General features: G+C 42.2%; 1 protein-coding gene across 6 annotated transcripts in view; it reads left to right on the top strand.

Annotated features, from left to right (window-relative positions):
• Window positions 1–20082, top strand: part of plxnb1b (plexin b1b) — a 167070-nt gene that overhangs the window by 48464 nt on the left and 98524 nt on the right. For all 6 annotated transcript variants that reach the window (XM_050036910.1, XM_050036911.1, XM_050036905.1 and 3 more), the window contains exon 2: window positions 344–414. The gene's annotated coding sequence lies outside the window, so the exon portion shown is untranslated. The remainder of the gene's footprint in view (window positions 1–343; window positions 415–20082) is intronic.

The following is a 20082-nucleotide window of genomic DNA, read 5'->3' as shown; positions in this document are numbered from 1 at the left end:
CTCTTGGTGGCAGCCATTTGTCTGGTTTTCAAAAGGTGCTCTTGCCTCGCAGTGTTAAGCAAGGTCTTTGTTGTTGTACTGAACAATAGTTGCCTTGTACGAAGAACAGAGACGCTCACCTGCATAGCATGAATTAATGAGACATGGCAGGTGTTGCAAATGGTTTAATCTCACTCTGTGGAAGGGGATTTTCAGCCACTGAGTCCTGCTATCATCATCTGTTTCCATATTATGGTTTCTCAAAGGCCGTTTGTGTTGTACTTTATGTCATGCTCTTGGCTTTTAGGGAAGAAAGCTGTAAAAATGCTCTATGTGGAATTTCTAACTGCTTGTCCTCCTCTAGGTTTGGACACATCCTCATGGGAGCCATGGAAAGATTGGAAATGGCAGGAAAAGAGCACTAAACTTCTACAGGTAGGGGATTGAAATTTCTTGCCAAAGAAATGGAAGCTTGAACTCATTTTTATTCTCATATAGTCGTTGTAAAGGTGATTTTTCTTTCTGGCCATTGCTGATGCTGTACGCCAAACTAGCCAGATGTGTCGAGAGGATGATCACTTGAGCTTTTTTAGCTATTTCCTGCAATTCATCTGAATTACACAATGGCTGATGGGATTTGTTTCCTCCTTCCACGGTGTCAAGTCCACTTCCCCCAAAACCGCATCCCACCACACTCAGCAGCTATTTAAAGTGTCAGCGGCTGCTCCCAATTACTCCTCCCTCATGCCAAACCAGAAGCTCAGGCCATGCAAACGGAGGCCTCCCCACTGCGACTTTTATCTGTTTGTTTTCATATTTCCTTTCCCTCAGTCAGCCCTCCCCTCATGTGCTCCTACTGTTTTTGCCTTAGCCAAGATTATTGTGTTTTTCCTCCTGCTGACCTTGGTTACATAAACTAAGGCCTGAACCCTCTTCCTTGATTCTCCTCCCTGTCCAAGTCCTCCTCCTCCCTGTCCCACCGCTTTGCCCGGCTCCTATCCTCTGGGCGCTCCCACAAAGCCCAGTGTTTTGATTACATTGTGAAATTGGAGCCAGGACTATTTATTCCCAGCCTGGGGTAGTGTGGAGGACCTGGTTGGAGGATAAGCCAGAGAGGGGGAAGCCAGGAAGCTTTTGTGGTTGAGTCAGGCAGATGGTGTTGGTGGGTGAACTGTTTATGTCTTCTCATAACCTCTCTTTGTGAGCATGCAATCCAGCCAGCTGTTTCAAATAAGCAGAACGCCCAGGGTCGCATCTCACTGTCAGCAGTTTCTGCACATAACCCAAACCCCATCATTCAGCTTGGGCCATGACAGGGTGGCCGAGTGCTCTGAGACAACATCCAACTGTCCTTCAGCTGGAGGACCGAGGCTCAGACCCTTTTTGGGGCGCATACACCTCACTGAAGTGTCAAGAGACTGACACCAAACCTTCGCGGTTTAGGAGTAGACTCACAAGTCAGTCTTTAGACGCTTTGCTTAACTAAAGACTGATGACTTTCTCCCTGATTTTGTGTTTAGATGGGCGGATACAATTTCAGAGTTTAAAAAAACTCCCTACATTGTAGAACCAATAGTAAATCTGCAGGGCGGTCCTTCGGTGGCTCGCTGAACTCTTGTGCTTGTAAACATAGTCCGACTAGAAACACGTGTAGCGGTACAAAATGGCTCAGCCGTCCTCGCAGAAAACGCTGTCAAAGTTAGTGGATGTTTGTCGCGTTTGCGGCGACACATTCTCGCCAACTAAAAGAAACAAACATAATCTTTTAAGTTTTCAAGTTTATTTACTTTATTAATCCCCTGAGGGGAAATTCAATGTTTTCACTCTTGCTTGTCAATTACACACAGCTCAGAGTGACAAGGCCATGACTCATCCGTCCGGCGGGACTATAGAGGGAATCGCCTTGTAAACAACAAGGCGATTCCCTCTATAGTCCGGGTAGAAAATTAGCAGCGCTTTTAGCTATATATATATATATATCACATTTTTCACATCACTGTATCACCGTTTAGACTAATCCGATGTTTGTAAAGTCTATAAACACAATGATTGAACAAAAATTACTATTTCTGTGTGCACGTTTAGCTGGGCTAACCGTTAGCTGTTAGCCCTGTTAGCCGTTAGCGGTGTGTGTAATAGGTAATAGCTCATTAAATGGTTTTCCAGCGGATATCTTAGTTACAACATGATTGAGCTAGCAAAGCAGTTTTGTGTTGCTATGTGTGGTATTTATTCAGTTTTGGGAAATCACGATGTCTAGAAAGCATCAGTGGCTGCAGCTGACAGGGACAGCTAACACTAGCAGCAAAGCTAACATCAGGACGTCATCTGTTAAAAGCCTCCCGTTGTCGGATACGACATGAAACTACTCCAGTTAGCTCAATCATGTTGTAACTAAGACATCCGCTGGAAAAAATATTTTCTTCACGGATGAGCACACGTTTGATAAAACGGAGTTAAATCTCTCGGCATCCATTTTCAAGCTCTCTGTGTGTTTGTTTCCTTGCGGACGAGAAAAGGGGGAGCGCACATTTCCGAGCAGGTGTGTCCTTTTCAAAAATGCAAGAGGCGTTGCTTTGTTGCCGGCCGTTTTCGCCGGTGTGTTAAACACACTTTAGAAAGGAGTGTCCCCAGACTATCAGAAGGCAGAGATCTCTGATTGTCTGGTGGCGAGACTATAGCAGGAGTACTGTGTAGTTAGTAGACTTGATGACAACAGTGGCTCAGTAATCATATTTACAGAGGTGGCAAGGTGCCCGCAGACTGCTGTTCACCAAAATAAGTTTGGTTCATCGAGGTCCTGTTGAGCTCAGCTTCACCAGTTCTCCACTATATTATATATTTATATACCTTAATGTTTGACGTCTATGGAAGGATGCAGGACAATATTGACAATTCCAGTTTCTCCTTAACTGTCCATCTATTAAAATATTTGCTCACTCTCCTGGTATCTTTGTGAGTGGGTTGACTCAGTTTTCTCAGCTATAATTCCGTAGAACCAATAAGGACGTACTGACCTGATATATAGCTACATGTTGGCACAGGTACTGACCTCATTAAGTGGTTCTAGCCAGAAGTGATCAGTCCACATTAAATGTAGCTTGTTATTCACCATCATAACAAAATTGTAACAAAAAAAATCACCATTCAGTTAAAAAATGATATGTGTTACCTCACACCAATCATACCAGTCACTTCCACACAGTGAGGTTTACAGAGTTTTTAAATTGAAATTGGATTGAAATAATAGAAGAGAGAGCTACTTAGTGTCGGTTAATACCCTGAATTTAGGTATTAAACTTGATATTGTATGAGAAGAAAATGGGATTTGTGCTTTGCTAACCAGAATCTGACATGGTCTGATTGAGTGTGTTCATGTCTTCATGAATAAGACCCTCATTACGTCTTGCATAAACATGTGTTTTGAGTGATCCAGTTACAATCAGATAGTTCTTTACCACATGAAATTACAGGTCGAGATGCACCGATCCAGCTTTTTCAGTTTCAATACCTATCCCGATGCTGTGGCTTTGAGTATCAGCTGATACCCGAAATAGTGTGAAATACCTCCACAAGCAGATTCTGTCCTTTGCTCCATGACGATATTATATTGGGGCTGATATTCGATCCAGATATCTGATCGGTGCGTCCCTAATTACAGGTATTAATGCACTCAAAACACATTGTCGATTGACTGTGATTTGGCCAAACCACCTCTGGAGGTGGTCAGTAAGCATTGGGACCCCAGGGTGTCCCATACATTCATTTATTTGTGGCGGCCTGCCATGATATTAACATCAGGAGCCACAAATAGATTTTCTACCTTTGGAGCTGGACCATTCATTAGGAGTGTATTGGAATATATATACTGTTTGGTTGTTCATTGCATCACACTCTGAGTACAGAGTGTAGTCTGGGCACAGATGGAGCAAGAGAATGGCAGATGCAGTGAAAGTGAAACTTCTGACCTTGTGCATTGCACAAGGTCAAAAGTTTGTTTTCACTGGCCTCTGCAGCAGCTGCTCCTCTCATCCAGCTATCTGATCTGATCAGCTCTGATTGGATCAGCTGATCAGTTATCAACCCGCATTCATTGACCCACTAAAACCTCTGATTTTAAAGAGGGGACACAGAATGATACAAAGGGACACAAAAAAATCTCCCAAAAACAAAACAAACAAAAGCGCAAGTTGTTTACAACCTCCACGTCAGTTCGTGCCACACATTGTTTCTAATTCTATGGGAAACCCTGGATCCCTAAATGTAAATGATATTGAGATTTCAATCCACATACAATAACTATGTTGGCAGAAAAAGGTATTTCTGTCCAACTGTTCCAAATTAGTGGGGTAGCAGCCATTAGCCAGTTTGCAAGGTAAGCTACTAGCAAGAAAAGAAGAAAGAGAAAAGAAGATGCAAGAAAGCTCATGGATATTCAAGACACTTGTGGATGGAGTAAAGACAAGTGTCTGCTTTCGATTTGGTCTAACAGAAGTATACAAGGGAAACTTGGCAATACATATCATAACTGAGCCAATGATGAAGCAACAGACGAAGCAGATGGTAGAGAACAGCTACAAATGTTCACTTCTTCAAGCTGAACAGACCATCAGATCTCAATCGGTTCTCAGTTTGGACACTTGATACTCACAGTAATACCAAGTGTAAATGTAATCGGGTTAAATCATATCTAGATACAATCTGGCTACAAGGCGCATTTTGATGCACGGTGTATAGAGGTCTAAGACTGTACCATTTCCTCTCAGATTGCTTTAACTAACTCCTGTTTTACTGGCACTCTTGTTACTAGAATTTCATGGACATATTTAGTTACTTAACTTCTCAGAGGTCATCATTTAGTCACCCTCAGTCCATGTTAACTCTGCTTGTTTTCAGCACCTAAACATGTGATTTGAATGCAAACACTTTTAACATTGGGACACTGGGACACACATTTCACTTCTGACTTCTGTGTTACAGTAGAACAGCTGTGCTTTTTCACTTTGTCTGCAGACATACATGTAACCCCCCCCCCCCCCCCCCCCCCACACACACACACACACACACACACACACACCGCCCCTTGCAGTAGCTCAACTCTGTGTCACCTCTCTGTTTTTAATCATCTGATCAGTACACACACACACACGTACACAGTATTGTTGTAACAGAAACACACCTCATTTGCTTCAGCAGGTCATACACTTGACCTTCTGTGAAATGCAAAGGCATTCAAATATACAAGCCCTCACGCTTGCCTACACACACACACACACACACACACACACACACACACACACACACATTTCCATACTTGATTTTGAGTCAGGTTAGTTTGGTTGAAGTTCAGTCATGCCTGTTGCGGTCATCTTTACTGAATTACTGGTTCACTATTGTTCTCATAAAGTAAAATCAAGACATGCAGAGACACGTTCACACACATAGCTAGCCAACCGGAGATGAGCAGCCGAACATTAGATTACAGGGAAATGATCAACCAGGGTAGACAGGAAACACTGCAGGAGAGTGAAGTGTGTTTGGACAAGTGTGTGTGTGTGTGTGTGTGTGTGTGTGTGTTTCCTGGCGTATGTGTTTTCGTACCACGGAGAGTCTCATACCAAAAACAACCAGAGCATGTAATGGTGTCATTTTAAAATACATGCTTGGGTTCAATAGAAAACATAGTATGTCATCAACAATTTAGCCACCTCCACACACAGAGTGAAAGATAGATTACAGTGTTATTGTCAGAGTCCCTGAAACCAACTCTGATTTGATTGAGGAAAAGGAAACACAAAATAGGGTTTAGCTTCATCCAGGCATGATATATTTTGGTTTTATTTGCAGTCTGGTTGCAAACCAGGGTCCATTATTTTAACTGTGCAGTGTCTGTCAGACTGAGGCACATGGCTGTTCTCAGTCAGAAGCTCTAAGTCAGAGAAGTTTCAGTTCTGATACCCAGCTGATTTTGCTGAGCATTAACATATTTTTCTACATTTTCATGTAGCACAGTGAGTTCTTCTGTAATGCATTGTTTTTCAGTTTTGTCTTAACACTGACAGCAGTACTTGAACTGTTAAAAATGAACACGCAGGGCTGAAATCAGGAAATATCTACCTGTAATAATCTGTCCATCCCATTCTCATGAATGCAATATCTCAAGAACACCTTCAAGGAATTCCTTAAAATTTGGCACAAACGTCCACTTGGACTCAATGATGAACTGATTCCATTTTGATGGTCAGAGGTCAAGGTCACTGTGAGTCAATGTTTTTGTCATTCTTGTGAACACAATATCACGAAAACACCATGTTGGAATTTCTTCGAATTTGGCACAAATGTCCACTTGGACAATTTTGGTGTTCAAAGATCAAAGCCACTGTGACCTTGCAACTGTCTCATTCTTGGAAACACAATATCTCAAGAAGGCCTCAAGAGATATTCTTTAAATATGGCACAAACATCCACTTGGACTTGACTATGAACTGATTCTATTTTGGTGGTCAAAGATCAAGGTCACTTAGACTTAAAGCTATAGTGCGTAACTTCTGTCACCTCCCAGCGGATAATGCGTTATTACAACTAATAAGCCGGCGGCACTTCCATGTACACAGAGTAACACTCGCCACACACTGTGTACACAGAGTAACACTGGCCAGTCGCCACACACCGTGTACACAGAGCAACACTCGTTACACACCATGTACACAGAGCAACACCAGTCGCCACACACCATGTACACAGAGTAACACTGGCCAGTCGCCACACACGGTGTACACAGAGTAACACTGGCCAGTCGCCACACACCGTGTAAACAGAGCAACACTCGTTACACACCACGTACACAGAGTAACACCAGTCGCCACACACCATGTACACAGAGTAACACCAGTCGCCACACACTGTGTACACAGAGTAACACTCGCTTCACACCGTGTACACAACGCTACACAACGTGGCGAACACCAGGCTACTAACATTACATTACGTTCATAGCACCATTCCCAAGAAAATAATGAAGTACTAGGTCCAGTACATATAACAGCAACACATACTACTCATAATATAATTATAAACCAAGTCACTTACAGCAGCAAGGCAACATCCGTGTCTGCCCTCAGCCCAATTTCTTCCTTCAGGGCTCTCCACTGAGGAAAAGCGACGCAAATACAAATCCTTGTTTGCCTTCTCCATCGGTCACTTTCCTTCTTTGCTAATAGACCTTCAGCCGAACGTCCAGGCTTTTTCTTTGTGGTAGGATCCACTTCTGAACCGTGTCTCGGCCGCTTCTCCGCCATATTGCTTTCACTTTCTACCTGCGCTCTACCTCTTGCTGTGACACTCTCCGCTCGTCCTCCCCCTCCCTTCTTGTTCTGAGGAAGCATTTCCTGTGCGCCAGCGCGGGAATGTCGCCGGTCTACATGCATGCTAAAAATGATATATATTGAAAAATACCGCGAGATGTTAAGAGGAGCCGATCGGCTGATCAGCATTGTGTCATCTCCTCTAGTAGTGGCTTGGGTGAAACGGACATTTACGGACCTGTAGAAGTTACGCACTATAGCTTTAATATTTGTCTAATTTTTGTGAATGCATTATCAGGAATTCTTAAAATTGTACACAAACTTCCACTTCTACTCAACGATGGTTTGATTTTGGTAGTCAAAGATCGAAATCACTTTGACCTCACAAAATGTGTTTTTGGCCATAACTCACAAATGGATATGCTAATTATCAATTTCACACAAATGTCTAATAGGATAAAATAATGAAGTGATGACATTTTATATCCAAACGGTCAAAGGTCAACTTCACTGTGACATCATAATGTTCTACAAACACTTTTCTGGCCATTATTCAGGCTCATATCTCAGGAAAAGAAGAGGAGACATTTGGTCAGATACTGAATTGGTGACACTAATCTTTGGTGGCCACCTTGGAACTGTGATTGTATAGATCTTCTGTGCTCCTGGCATGAAGATGTGTATATAGCATCTGTGTTTTAGAATTGTAGCTTCTTTGCAGAAACATCTATAACCTATTTGAAACATTGCCAACTGTCATAGCTGTCATGTGAGTTTAGACAGACTTTCATGTAAACTGTAACTTCAACTGCAACTGGCTCACTGGGGCATACAAAGCGAGGTGGTAATTCTAGTTTCTGCTAAATTTTTAAGAAAATTTAGCAGAAAATGAATCATGTCCAAATCCTCTTTCCCTTTTTCCTTCTTCCTATAGCGTTTGCATTTTTGCACCACAATCTCCCCGTTACCCCTCTCCAGTAATCTGTTGTAGACAGCAGTTCACTATACCAAGCCCATCCACCAGCACACAGTCTGTATGCCACTTATTTCACCAAATGATTTGAATCCTGATTCAAAAGCTCTACACAGCATTCCCACACATGCAGTTCTGATTGTAACAAAGGCATGAGTAAGCAGCTGTTGGTGTGTGGTGTGCTATGGCTCTTCAGTCTGCATCATTACCATGTGTTATAACACATCTGCTGCAGGTCTCTCAGAACCAGTGGTCTGGTCTGCCCTGTACACAACTCAGCTAGGAGGGGGCTACAGATTAGTGTGCTTTTAAGCGTATCAGACATCTTAACTAACATTAGGGGGTTTCATAAAGACTCTGGAGTGATACCAAATAAACCTGCTTAAATGAGCCCATACTGTGTCCACAGATTAACTGAAGTCACAGGCCTCATCAGAGGAATCTGTATGACTACTGGGCCACGGCCTTCTGAAATACTGCTTGGTATGTTTGGCCTTGAGGTTTGGCCTGTCACTTTCTGTTCCCTCTGTTTGGTTCTAGAGGTAAACTGATTAATTGGTTATCCTGATTCATCAGCCTCCACCAGTTACTTAGGAACATACATCACTGACCAGAGCTAAAGAGGAGAGGGCCAGGGTAAATCGAGCAAAAAGGAGCTTGATCAGTTGATAGAGCTCCAGAGAAAGCAGGTCCCTTCTGCTGTGCAAGTGTGTCTTAAGCCCCTTTCCCACCGGACAAAAGAAAAACACAAACACCCACTAACACCTGGCTTTTGTCTTTAATGGGAAAGGTTGTAATCAGCATTTATTCTCTAGACTAATGACTCTGTAGTAGTTAGTAGTAGTAGTAGTAGTAGTTAGTCAGCTCCAGCTCTGATCGGCAGTGATAGAAATATGCTAATGCTAATTTTCGCCTTTTCTGTTCTGACCCACCACCACAATTCCAACCTGCTATGTTGGCACAGTGATGTCAAGACTCAATCAGTAACAGATGCGAACAAAAAGAGGTAATCATAAAATTTTCACTGGCCATCATGCTGCTTTCTACTGTTTACTAACCCCTCCAGCGTGTTTGTGACATTGCACGTGACACACCAGTAAAAAAAACAAGAAACAAAATAGAGAGGCATACTTGTCTAGGTCTGCTGGGAGTGGGAAAGCAATCTATTGCCTTTTTAGAGAGTTTTCTTGCGTTTAAAAAAAGTGTTTAAAAAGTGTATTGTTCTTCATTTGAAGATGTAGTTCCATGAAATTTTTAGCTGGACTGCAGCATCAGGGCCAGCCATAAAAGTTATAGCATCGCTCGGCCAAATGTCATCACTACCTGTATCTATTTCAGATTGAGCCCTCCTTTCACATTAAAATCCCTCTAGCATTTCATACACAGTTCAGCCATATAATAGGTTGTGACAGAGTCTTGTTTTTTTATGTTTTATGAATCATGAATCATGGAGAAAGTGTTTTGAGTTTTTGGAAAATACAAAATTGCTCCACTATGAAGTATCTTGTTACAAATGACATTTTATTTTTTTTCAGCCCTGTCAGATACTCACTACAAAATCCTCATAAGTAGTTGAAATATGTTATTCAAATACAAGTAACAGAAATACTGCCCATCTCTGATCCGTTGCATGGATGCTCCATACACAAAGTCAAGGTAATGTCTTAATGTACCTAAGAATTATGCATTGACTTTGAGGGAAAATAATAGATCAAAAACTAAAATATCGGCTGATAAATTAGCCGTCTGCTTTTTCTTGCTCCAAACTATTGGCTTTTTAAAATCCACTATTGGTCAACCTTTACAGCACTTGGTGATGTGCTTGTTGGGTCATTTGTTGGTTTGTGCAGGTACTTGTTTACCATGTGTGTCGCAAAAGAAACATGAGTTTGCTCCATTTTGTCTATACAGTCTCTAAAGGAGGGTTTGGTGTAGAAATAAGCATGAGACAGGTTTGCTGCTCCAAATAAAACGGACTCAATAAAGTGGAAATGTCCTCTCACACTGATGTTAAATGGTGCTGCCAGCAAATGTCAGTGTACTGCCAGTGTTAAAGTGTGACTCAAAGTAAGGTGAGACTTGCTGATGACGACAGTGATGACGGTGCCAGTGTTTCATACCAGTGCAAGAGACACTCCTTTATGAAGAAGTCAGTCTCTTTCTGTTGTAAAGAGGGTTTTGGTTTGTGGGGTAGTGGCTTTTTGGCTTCGCTAAGGTGAATAAGCATAGTGGAAGTTATTATGTATTTTTCATCAGCCTTTCACTCTTTCCGACATCTGCTGTTGTCAGGGTATCAAAGCTTTCCCCAGTTTGCTTTGGAATATCAGAATCAGCAGAGGTTGACATTGCTCTCTGAAACGTATTTATTGAATTGATGGAAATGTACTTTTATGCTTCAAAACCTTTTTAAAGCACCTGAAAAGATAATTTAACCCACATTACGTCCCTTTAAGTCAAGTCCCATCTTGTAAAATGGGGTAGCTTTTTGTAGTCCTCTCATTTCTTTGTGAATTAATGAATGCTGCTTTTCAGGCTCCCAGTAGAAGTGTCTACATTTTAAGCAGTGGATGTGACAGGGTGTGGTGCAACTAATGCAAACTGCTCTGTAGCCACATGGCAAAGTCGGTCTGCTGACCCAGACCAGTTCCCACTTAAGTGACGATGGTTGACTGTGTTAAATAGGAAACAGTTTCATTTAGATCAGGAAAAAGTTGACCCTTTGCTTTAGAGTTTGAGTTAGAAGAGGAGACTTTACAGTGTTGTTCCAAACAGACAAAATGTTGCTCTTTATGGTCTGTGTGATGAAATAGATCATGGTACAAATAAAATGCATGGGAAGATTAATAAATGAAAAGCCACTTAAGAAGGGGAAAGCAAAAACAACAAATAGCAGTATGTCCCTGCAGATGTCACCATGTGGGATATTATGACGTTTGTAATTGGTACTTTAGTGAGTTCAAGGCTGTTAGTAGTGCATCCATTATCACCTGGTTTGTGTGTGTTGTTGTGGGTTTGTCAGAAGGATGTGGTCAGACCTTAAAGTGGCTGCTAATCATAAATCCATTCCCCTGGAGGACTGCAAATCACTAGCAGGCTATTTATTCCCTGGGACTAAATGTTCGTGATGACAAAGATGCTGCCTTTAAGAGTCAGGCTCCAGCTTGTCAGCCACACATTACTTGAACAGGTAGATAGTGCACCCAAAAATGAAATTTCAGCCATTATCTACTCACCCATATGCTGATGGAGGCTCAGGTGAAGTTTTAGAGTCCTCACAACACTTGCGGAGATCCAAGGGGAGACGAGGTAGCAGCACAACTCCACCTAATGGAGGCTTACGGTGCCCCAGATTCAAACATCCAAAAACACATAATTTAAACCACATAATATCTCCATACTGCTCGTCCGTAGTGATCCAAGTGTCCTGAAGCCCCGACATAAAATGTTGTTTGGAAAAACGTCATTTGAACTCTGTTTTTAGCCTCAATGCCTGTAGCTCTAACTGCCTCTCCGGGCACGTGTGTGCGTGCATTTGAATGTTTTTTGCAGTGTTTACAAATTCAAATAAAAAAATTTAAGTTTCAGAATTAAAAAATGAAATTATAGATTAGAATCAAGTTGTCAATTTCAAATTGTCAATGTCAGATCCAAAATTTAAAGGTGAAAAATCAGAACAGCAGATACAGTGCAGTCAGATTGTACATAAACAGCACAAAGTGGACGACCTTTGTTCAATTTTCTCACCGCTTTCATTGATCACATGACTGACAGCCCACAATCTTTTTTTTTTTTTTTTTTTTTTTTTTTTTTTTTTTTTTTTTTTTTTTTTTTTTTTGGATCTGAGTATTTAAACATTTTAAAAAATGTGTTCAAATCCAGAGTCTTTGAAATCGCGAATAAAAAAAAAAAAATCATATTTCAATTTAAAAGAGGTGAATTCAAAACAAATTCATTCAGATGCATGGTTTTCAAAGTAAAGTATTTCAATGCTTTAAATTCAGTGTTGTTTAACTTTATTATTAAGTATTTAGTGGCTGTTTAAAGTCAAATACTTAAATCTCCTATGTGCTTTCATATTTTCTCCCATTGAGATAAACCAAACAATTAAGTATCCCTTGAAAGTCTTCTTGATTTCTCCTCTGTCACTGACAGTACATGAAAGCGTTAAGCAAACAAGTGATGTAATACCAAGCACAATCAACCCTGCTTATCTCCGCACTCCCAGCGAGACAAGGTGACTTTCCTGGAGCGAGGCAGCTGGAGCACTCGCAACAAGCACAACAATATAATCAAATCATGTCATTTAGTCGTGCTCTCATCTTTTTTTTTTTTTTTTTTTTGTCTACTTCTTTGCTTGACTTCCACGAACGAGACAGAGGGATGAAGAGTAGGGGCCACTCACTCATTTCACTGATTGTGTCCTCTCTCTTTCTCTCTCTCTCTCTCTTTTTTTTTTTTTTTTAAATGTAAAGTCACCTACATTCATCTTGGGCTTCCCGGACGAGCAGAGCAGGGTGCTGAATCTCAATCACTGCTTGACCATTCTCATGACATTCACCCACTCACTCTGGCTTTTCAGCAGCCTGAAGCTTTTTTTCCATTTAGTTCCATATTCCCATTTCTAATGCCCCCCTTCTTGAAGATGCTCCAGACCTTAAGGATATCAGACCCAGGCAGGGCTGAGTGCTTTTACTGGGTGCTGCTTTTGATGTTGGAATCCTGCACTGTCAAAAGCGGGGGAGGCTGTAAAAAGGTGAAAAAAGTGGGTCATCTACGGGTTTCCCTTCCACATTGTGCCTGACTTTGAAAGGAAAATGCTGAAACAAGGAGGTTTGGAGTGGAAGAGCTTTAGCCTTTGTTGGCATCTTCAACAAACCCCCAACTACAAAAAACTTTTACTTTAATCTTTGTGATCCAGATTTGTAGATGCAAATTTGTCTAAACCCCTGAGAAAAACACAACAACAAAAGAACATGCATGAAATGTGACTCTACATTTTAGATTCAGCCCTAATTAGGTATTCTCAGCTGGGCCATGGCCTGCATCACACTCTGCTTTTTGCTTTTTAAATGAGAGGATATACCAGTAGCTGCTCTGCTGTGGTTTTGTTGTTTGGTTTTGATTATTTGCTTGTTTATTGCTGAGGTTCAGGCTTAGCAGCTGTGTGAAATTGCTTTCCCATCTGTGAAAAGATTTAAAAAAAAATGTTCCTATTAATCAGAGCGTTAAAGGTGTGTTGTTCCTCTTTCTAGTTAAGATAGGTTAATTGAATTTCCAAAGGATGTGATAGTCTTCCTAGACATGTCTAAAACCATGGCGACTTCCTCTTATTTTTCTCTCCTTCTCACTAATTCCCATCCTCCACCTTGTCCCTTACCCTCACCCCTCTCTCATTTAACCAGCTGTCCTCTGCCTCTGTTCTCCCTCCCCCCTCCATCCATCCAAGACGACTAAATTAACAGACAGACTGAGAAAAGAGCAAAGACGCAGGGAGACAGAAAGCTAAATTACAGAGAAAAGAGGGACAGTTCAGGGCTGGGCGACAAGGAAATGGATGGAGCAGGGGCTGGCGGAATTTAATGATGAGATGAAGAGAAAGAATAGATTGAAAGAGACAATGCACAGATTAGGGATGGAGGCCAGATGATACCCAGAGGGGTACAGTTAAACACACATGAAGCTGATCAATAAGGTGGGCTCGCCCAGAGGGAGCTTGACCCACACACCCATCCTCACATACCTCAGGGGATGAAAGGACAATACACACCCCATTATGCACCCTCCCCCCACCTCACTATATTCACACTGAGACACCATCACTGGTCTCTGGGGGGCGAGGTAGCAGATAAATTGGAGTCCGTCCATACTGTTTCCCTTTGCTTTAAACCACCGACCAATTAAGCGATGAACAGAGAAACCCAAGCATGGAAAAGCTGCAGACTGGTCAAAGTGACCAAGGTTTAAAAAGGTAGGACCTACTGCTGCTGAATTCTGGGAGAGATCTAGACAATAATAAGCATTTATAGAAAAACTACTCGGGTTTTTCCATGAGCCTGGTTGGGTATGCTTTAGTCGGCTATGCCACTCCGCACTGACGTGTCTCCACAGCTACCTCACAGCAGGGCCAAGCAGGGCCTATCCCCCTTCCACAGAGCCACATGACAGCAAAACTGATAAAAGATATCAAGCATCAAGCGCCTCATTCAGAATGCTGTTCTTGACACCAACAAGACAAATGCCTCGATCACATTACATCAGAGGCGATAAACCCCCCACACGTAATTTAAAGGGGCCAGCCAGGTAGGCAAGGTGTTTTTCAGCACCACCGCATCGTAATGGAAAAGCCAGTTAAGTTGTGCCGGTACCTGCCCACTTGTGGCTCTCCGTGGCATGGCTCAGTGTGTCTACCCTGGAAAAATCCTGTTGTGCAGCACTGGCTTCACAACAGGGGCAGGAATGGGAATCACAGACTAGCTTTATCACAGTATTTTGCACACCATTCCAGTGATGTCATCATAGAGGGAATTGTGTACTACTCAGCATATATTATTGATAATGGTGTCACTGAAAAGTTACAAATATCTCTAAAAAATTAGGGCTGTAATCAACCAAAAAAAATCTTGATTGACTCAAATTCTACCCACTTTTCAACCACTCAATTGTTTGATGGGGAAAACAGTCAGCACATTATCTCTATATTAGCTAAATTACCACAATGCATTGAGTGCACTCTACCCGGTAGCATTTGTTTCCTGTCACAGGGCCTTACATGAACACTGTCCTAGGACAAGTCAGCTCTGTGTTCAGGCAGTTGGAATGCCTCCAGTGAAAAATAAATGTGATGTTTACTGTAATATTATCTGATTATAAACTGTGCACTGTATCGCTGGGAGCATCCAGCTAAGCTGTGTGCTCGAGTCTGTCTCACTACCAAGTGTTGAATGGAACTGATGAGAAAAATCTGACATACATACATTCTGGGGTTGACGATGTCATATACAGCAAAAACAATTACTGACGTTAAATTTCTCTTTTACACTCTGTGTGAGAAAGACTCATTATTTTATTTCCCAGTAGCTAACATTAGCCATTCTGCTGCTCCAATAAGAGCTCTGGTGTGCTTGTATCCCTTTCAGAAGCTTTATAATCCAGCTTTGAACTGCAACTGAGTGTTTTTGGAGACTTGGTAAAATAAGTCCATAGTGATCAATCCAACACGGAATATCTTCTGATTATTTATCTGTTTTTCTGATAAAAAATGAAAGTTGAAAAATGTTTAACTTTGGGTAAAATCCTGTCACCAGCCGTCCAATCACAGCGGAGAACGGGTGGGACGAATACCACAAAGACCAACCTTTACAGAGTACAAATTCAAGTGCTGAACAGCAACAGCAACTGCTATTTCAGGTGGGTACAGAAATGCTGTGATGGACACACGGCCTTATTTAAGTGATACCAGTAATTGTCTGACCAATGAGACTTAAGTTGAACAAGAGCATATTGACCAACCAAGTGACCAGCCGACCAGAAGGCCACAGCCTAACTAAAAATACACGTTTCTATTTACAGACATAATATTTCAGTTTTACAGTTTTATGCAGCAGAGATGAAACACAGTATGCTGAAATGTGGAATCTCCGGTTTTTCAACAAACACACGGTAATCTTACCATGTGTGACATCATTCAAATGTCAGACTGCATAAAATACTAAAATGCTGACTTGCCAAAAGGCAAAGCTACTCAAAATTCAAAGGTAGGTTCATCCGATTATCCAGGTGGTGCAGTGTGTGCAGAAACCTACATTATCATATTGCAAATGGGGATTACAATGTACAGCAGGACTGATTATTTCAACCACTACTGTGGTTGAACTAGCTGACTTCCCAATAACCAGCCCCCACAGTGATCATCTGCTCATAAACACTTAAAGCACAGTCCCACTCATGCGTGCAAGAACATGTTTTAGCTGAGGGTGCTGCACAGTATAAATGTGCACAAATGATTATGTATGTGCATGTGTTTACAGGAGCTACTACGGGACGACTGCATTCACCACTTACATTGGTGGTAGATCAGGCTCAAACCTACATGAATCTGCACAGTTTTTGTACAAGCTTGACCTGAGCGTGACCCACAGCAGCAGTTTATGACCCAAGTTCCTATTAAAAACCTGAATTTATACTGTAAAATAAATATATATTATATTACTTTGAAATTAAAACATTTATTATAAGCTAAGGGCTGATGTGTTTCTTTTCAGCACATCTTCTTCTTGTCTTTGTTTCAAAAGTCTGTTGTCTCATGCACAACGTGTTTGACAAAGCAGGCTTCACCCCTTGGTGCGTCTGGTGCTCATGGTGATCCATGGTAATGTGGTTTGCAGATGATGATCGCTGGTCTTCGTTGCATGTTATGCACATCTGTCCTACTGTTGGGGAGGCAAAGCAAACACTGCCAACCAACCAAGTCGCCTTGCAGCCACCCCCCTCTCTCTTTCTGTCATTGTTGGTCCCTCTTTTGGTGCTCTCTGTCTCTCTCTCTCTCTACCCTGGTTCTCCACTTCATCACACCATTGTTCCTCACTTTCCCTCTCTCAGTCGCGGTCCCCCCTCTTTCTCTCTCTTGACTCAGACCATTAAAACTCCTGCCATTTACCCATGACAATTGCCAGTTTCATTAAGAAAAAAAAAAAAAAAATCACAGCTAAATTGGCGAGAACCCAATCCAAGCCTGGCCCAGCTTGAACTAGGCAGGTCGTGTCAGGCCCAGTCAGGCTGGGACAGAGAATCAGAGCTCTAATTGGTGGTTCCATCAAAGAATTTGCAGTCCCTTGCCTCAGACACAGTTTCTCTCTGGACTGCATGTGCCAAAATTTCTAAAATTTAATTTTGAATGGTGTTGGACATTCAGTTGTCTCTTTGCTGGAGCCACTCGGGTATCCTGGGCAAATCAAATGTTGTCATTCTCCATCATAAACAATTCATACATCATAAAAAGCAGCTCCAAAACAACTGTCCTGGCAATATGGTCTTTCTCAGCCTGGTTACACCATTAGTTAGGTCCCACTACCACAAATCTCTACCCAAGTTTAGCTGACCTAAGGATGACCCCGACGCTTTTACTTTGACCCGACGTGATGACGTCATCACATCTCACCAGAGGAAGTAATTAATTAATTACAATAAGACAATTTCTCACTCGATTCCTCCTTTGTTGCCTATTCTATCATCTCTTTCCAATATGTAGAATATGACACGGCAACTGATGTCATCAGGGTTCACACTTCAGGTCAAGGAAAAATCTGCTTTTTTTGGTTCCAACTGGGAACCAGCTTTTTCAGAATTTATCTTTGGTCAAAATGCTCCGATTGATTCAAAATTAGGTGTGCAAACTTGAACAGAACTTGTTCCATATTGTTGGAGAAGGGGTTTAAGAGACTAGAACAATGTTAAAAGAAGGTAAACTGAATACAACAAGAAACAATAAAGCACACAAAAACATCAGATTTAAAACTAGACAGAAGGACAGGTTTGTTGCTGAATTTACCAGGATTGTTCTTTTGGCCAGGTGTCTCCTAGATCTAATTTTGTTGGAGGACATGCAACATTACCTGACAATACTTTCTGTGTTGAGACATTTTGGCTCACGGCAAATGGGATGTCCCAAACAAGGCTGGGGGCATGGAGGGGTAATTAAACAGGGGTGTGTGGTTGGACCCTCGCACAGCAGGGGGGACGCTCAGTCTCCATCACAACCTCGTCAATGTGCAGATTATCGAAACTCAGGATGGGGCGGCCAGTGACAGATCCGTGTGTGTGTGTGTGTGTGCGCGCGCGTGGGTGCTTGCGTGCATGGCCTGAAGGAAGCTGATTAGCAAGGCAGATCAGTTGTGGAGAGGCTCTTCTTTAGTAGCAGAGGAGCTTTGGTTGTAGTTGTAGAGCTGGGAGAACAGGCCCGACCAGAGAGGACTCACTGCTGTGAAGAAGAATTAATGAAGACATTTGGGAATTGAAGCAGCACTGTAGTGTGACTGTGTGTTTGTGCTAACATGTTGATTAGATGTTTGTGTGTGTGTGTGTGTTCGAGTGTGTAATTACTGGTCTCTAGTTCATTGCCAGCTTGTGCATCTGTTACCTGACTCCTTCAAAGCCCACAGATCCAAAGGAGTGGCGACCAGCAGCCTGTGAAACCAAACACAATTTGTATCCTCATCTGCTGTTTACTAGTTGTGCAAACACATCCTCAACACAGCACGAGGAGACCCATAAAATCCAAACTCACTGACACTTAATAAAGCTGCAGCTCTCCCGTCACTGTCAACTGCTGAATATAGCCCCAGTGTAGACACAGTATTGTAAAAATGGATTGGAGTTTAAAGTCCCCATGAATTTACAGTGTAATGTGTAATTACATGTGTAGTGCTTTACTGGTGGCAACATTTGTGTAGCATCAGTCACGGTGATCCATGGAGCTGCTGTCGTGAGTCTGGCTCTATCTGAGCCGGCCAGCAGGAAGGACAGAGTAATGACTGGTATTTAGGCTGCTGTCAGGACATTGGACTGATAACAGTGTGTGGGAGAGACTTTTGAAATAGACTGTCAATCCCTCAATATGACTCCCATAACCACTGTAGCACCCTAAACATGCGCACACACACACACACACAAACACACACACGTACACGTAGACAAGAGGGGGTAAGATAAAGTACAGGGGAGTTGTTGTGGAGCTTTAAACAGGCAATCTAAATATTTTCAGCCCCTTGAGGGCTTAGACAAAGACAAAATAAACACATTTTTCTCTGTGGTGTGGGCCTGAACCACATCAACACAATGAAGTGCTCCTGTGAGAGGCCAGTTACTCCCTTTAATTAGGTCTTGCAGATTTGGGACACTGAGATTTTAAAAATGTCTTCATGCCGCTTCATTGCAGAGAAACAGCAACTTTCGGAGACACCCATGGTCACTTCCCAGTTGGGGCTTATCAGTCACAACGTGTCGAGCCAAACCATTACAGCTAGGGTAACATACCTTTTGTGATTTCATCCTTCTTGTGTGGGTACTCCTTTTACATTGGCATTACCTTTGGGTGATGGATAATGCTCCCAGTACCGCTCTGATATTTTGTCAAATTTGCTTTGCAACGACTCCCAGTCTGTTTTCTGTCACCATGACTGCCTGATGTGTTACTTTCAGTAACAGTTCCAGCTCTTCATCGGTCCAAGCAAAGAAATCTCTGGTCTCAACTTTTCGCTATCTGTGTAGTGATTCCAGCAACTAAACAGTCAGCCGCAGAGTAGATTATCTGCTTGCTGTTTACATCAGCATGTGCATGCCCAGTGTACTTATGTGTTGTCATGCATGTTAGTATGTATGGAGATTATTTCTGAAATGGTGCGTACAGAGATCGCTTTAAAACGCTGTTTTAAAATGAAAACGTATCACTGTGGACGTGGCCAAGAGCTCCTCTCTGGTCCACTAAAATCTTAGTAACTAAGACCTGAGTTGGGACCAGAGTCAGACTGCTTGCAGGTCACATTCAGTCTAATCAAGTTGGGTCCTGATTGCACTGACTGATTATGTGGCGTGACATTATTACAGGCGAAGTATGTGTTTTTTGACTTGAAAATGAGACAGGGTTTCCTACACATTCATTTATTTGTGGTGGCCTGCCATGATGAAAACTAGGGCCGTAACGGTACATGTATTTGTGTCGAACCGTTCGGTACGCGACTTTCGGTTCGGCACGACCCTGTACCGAATTATTGGGCGCAGGATATTATTTTATTTTATTTTGTTTTATTTTAATTCCGTTTTTGCGAGCCG

This window comes from Epinephelus moara, chromosome 24 (genome assembly GCF_006386435.1).
Source record: "Epinephelus moara isolate mb chromosome 24, YSFRI_EMoa_1.0, whole genome shotgun sequence".
Classification (NCBI taxonomy): Eukaryota; Metazoa; Chordata; class Actinopteri; order Perciformes; family Serranidae; genus Epinephelus; species Epinephelus moara.
Note: the sequence above shows the minus strand (reverse complement) of the source record. Positions and strands in the feature narration are given on the sequence as shown.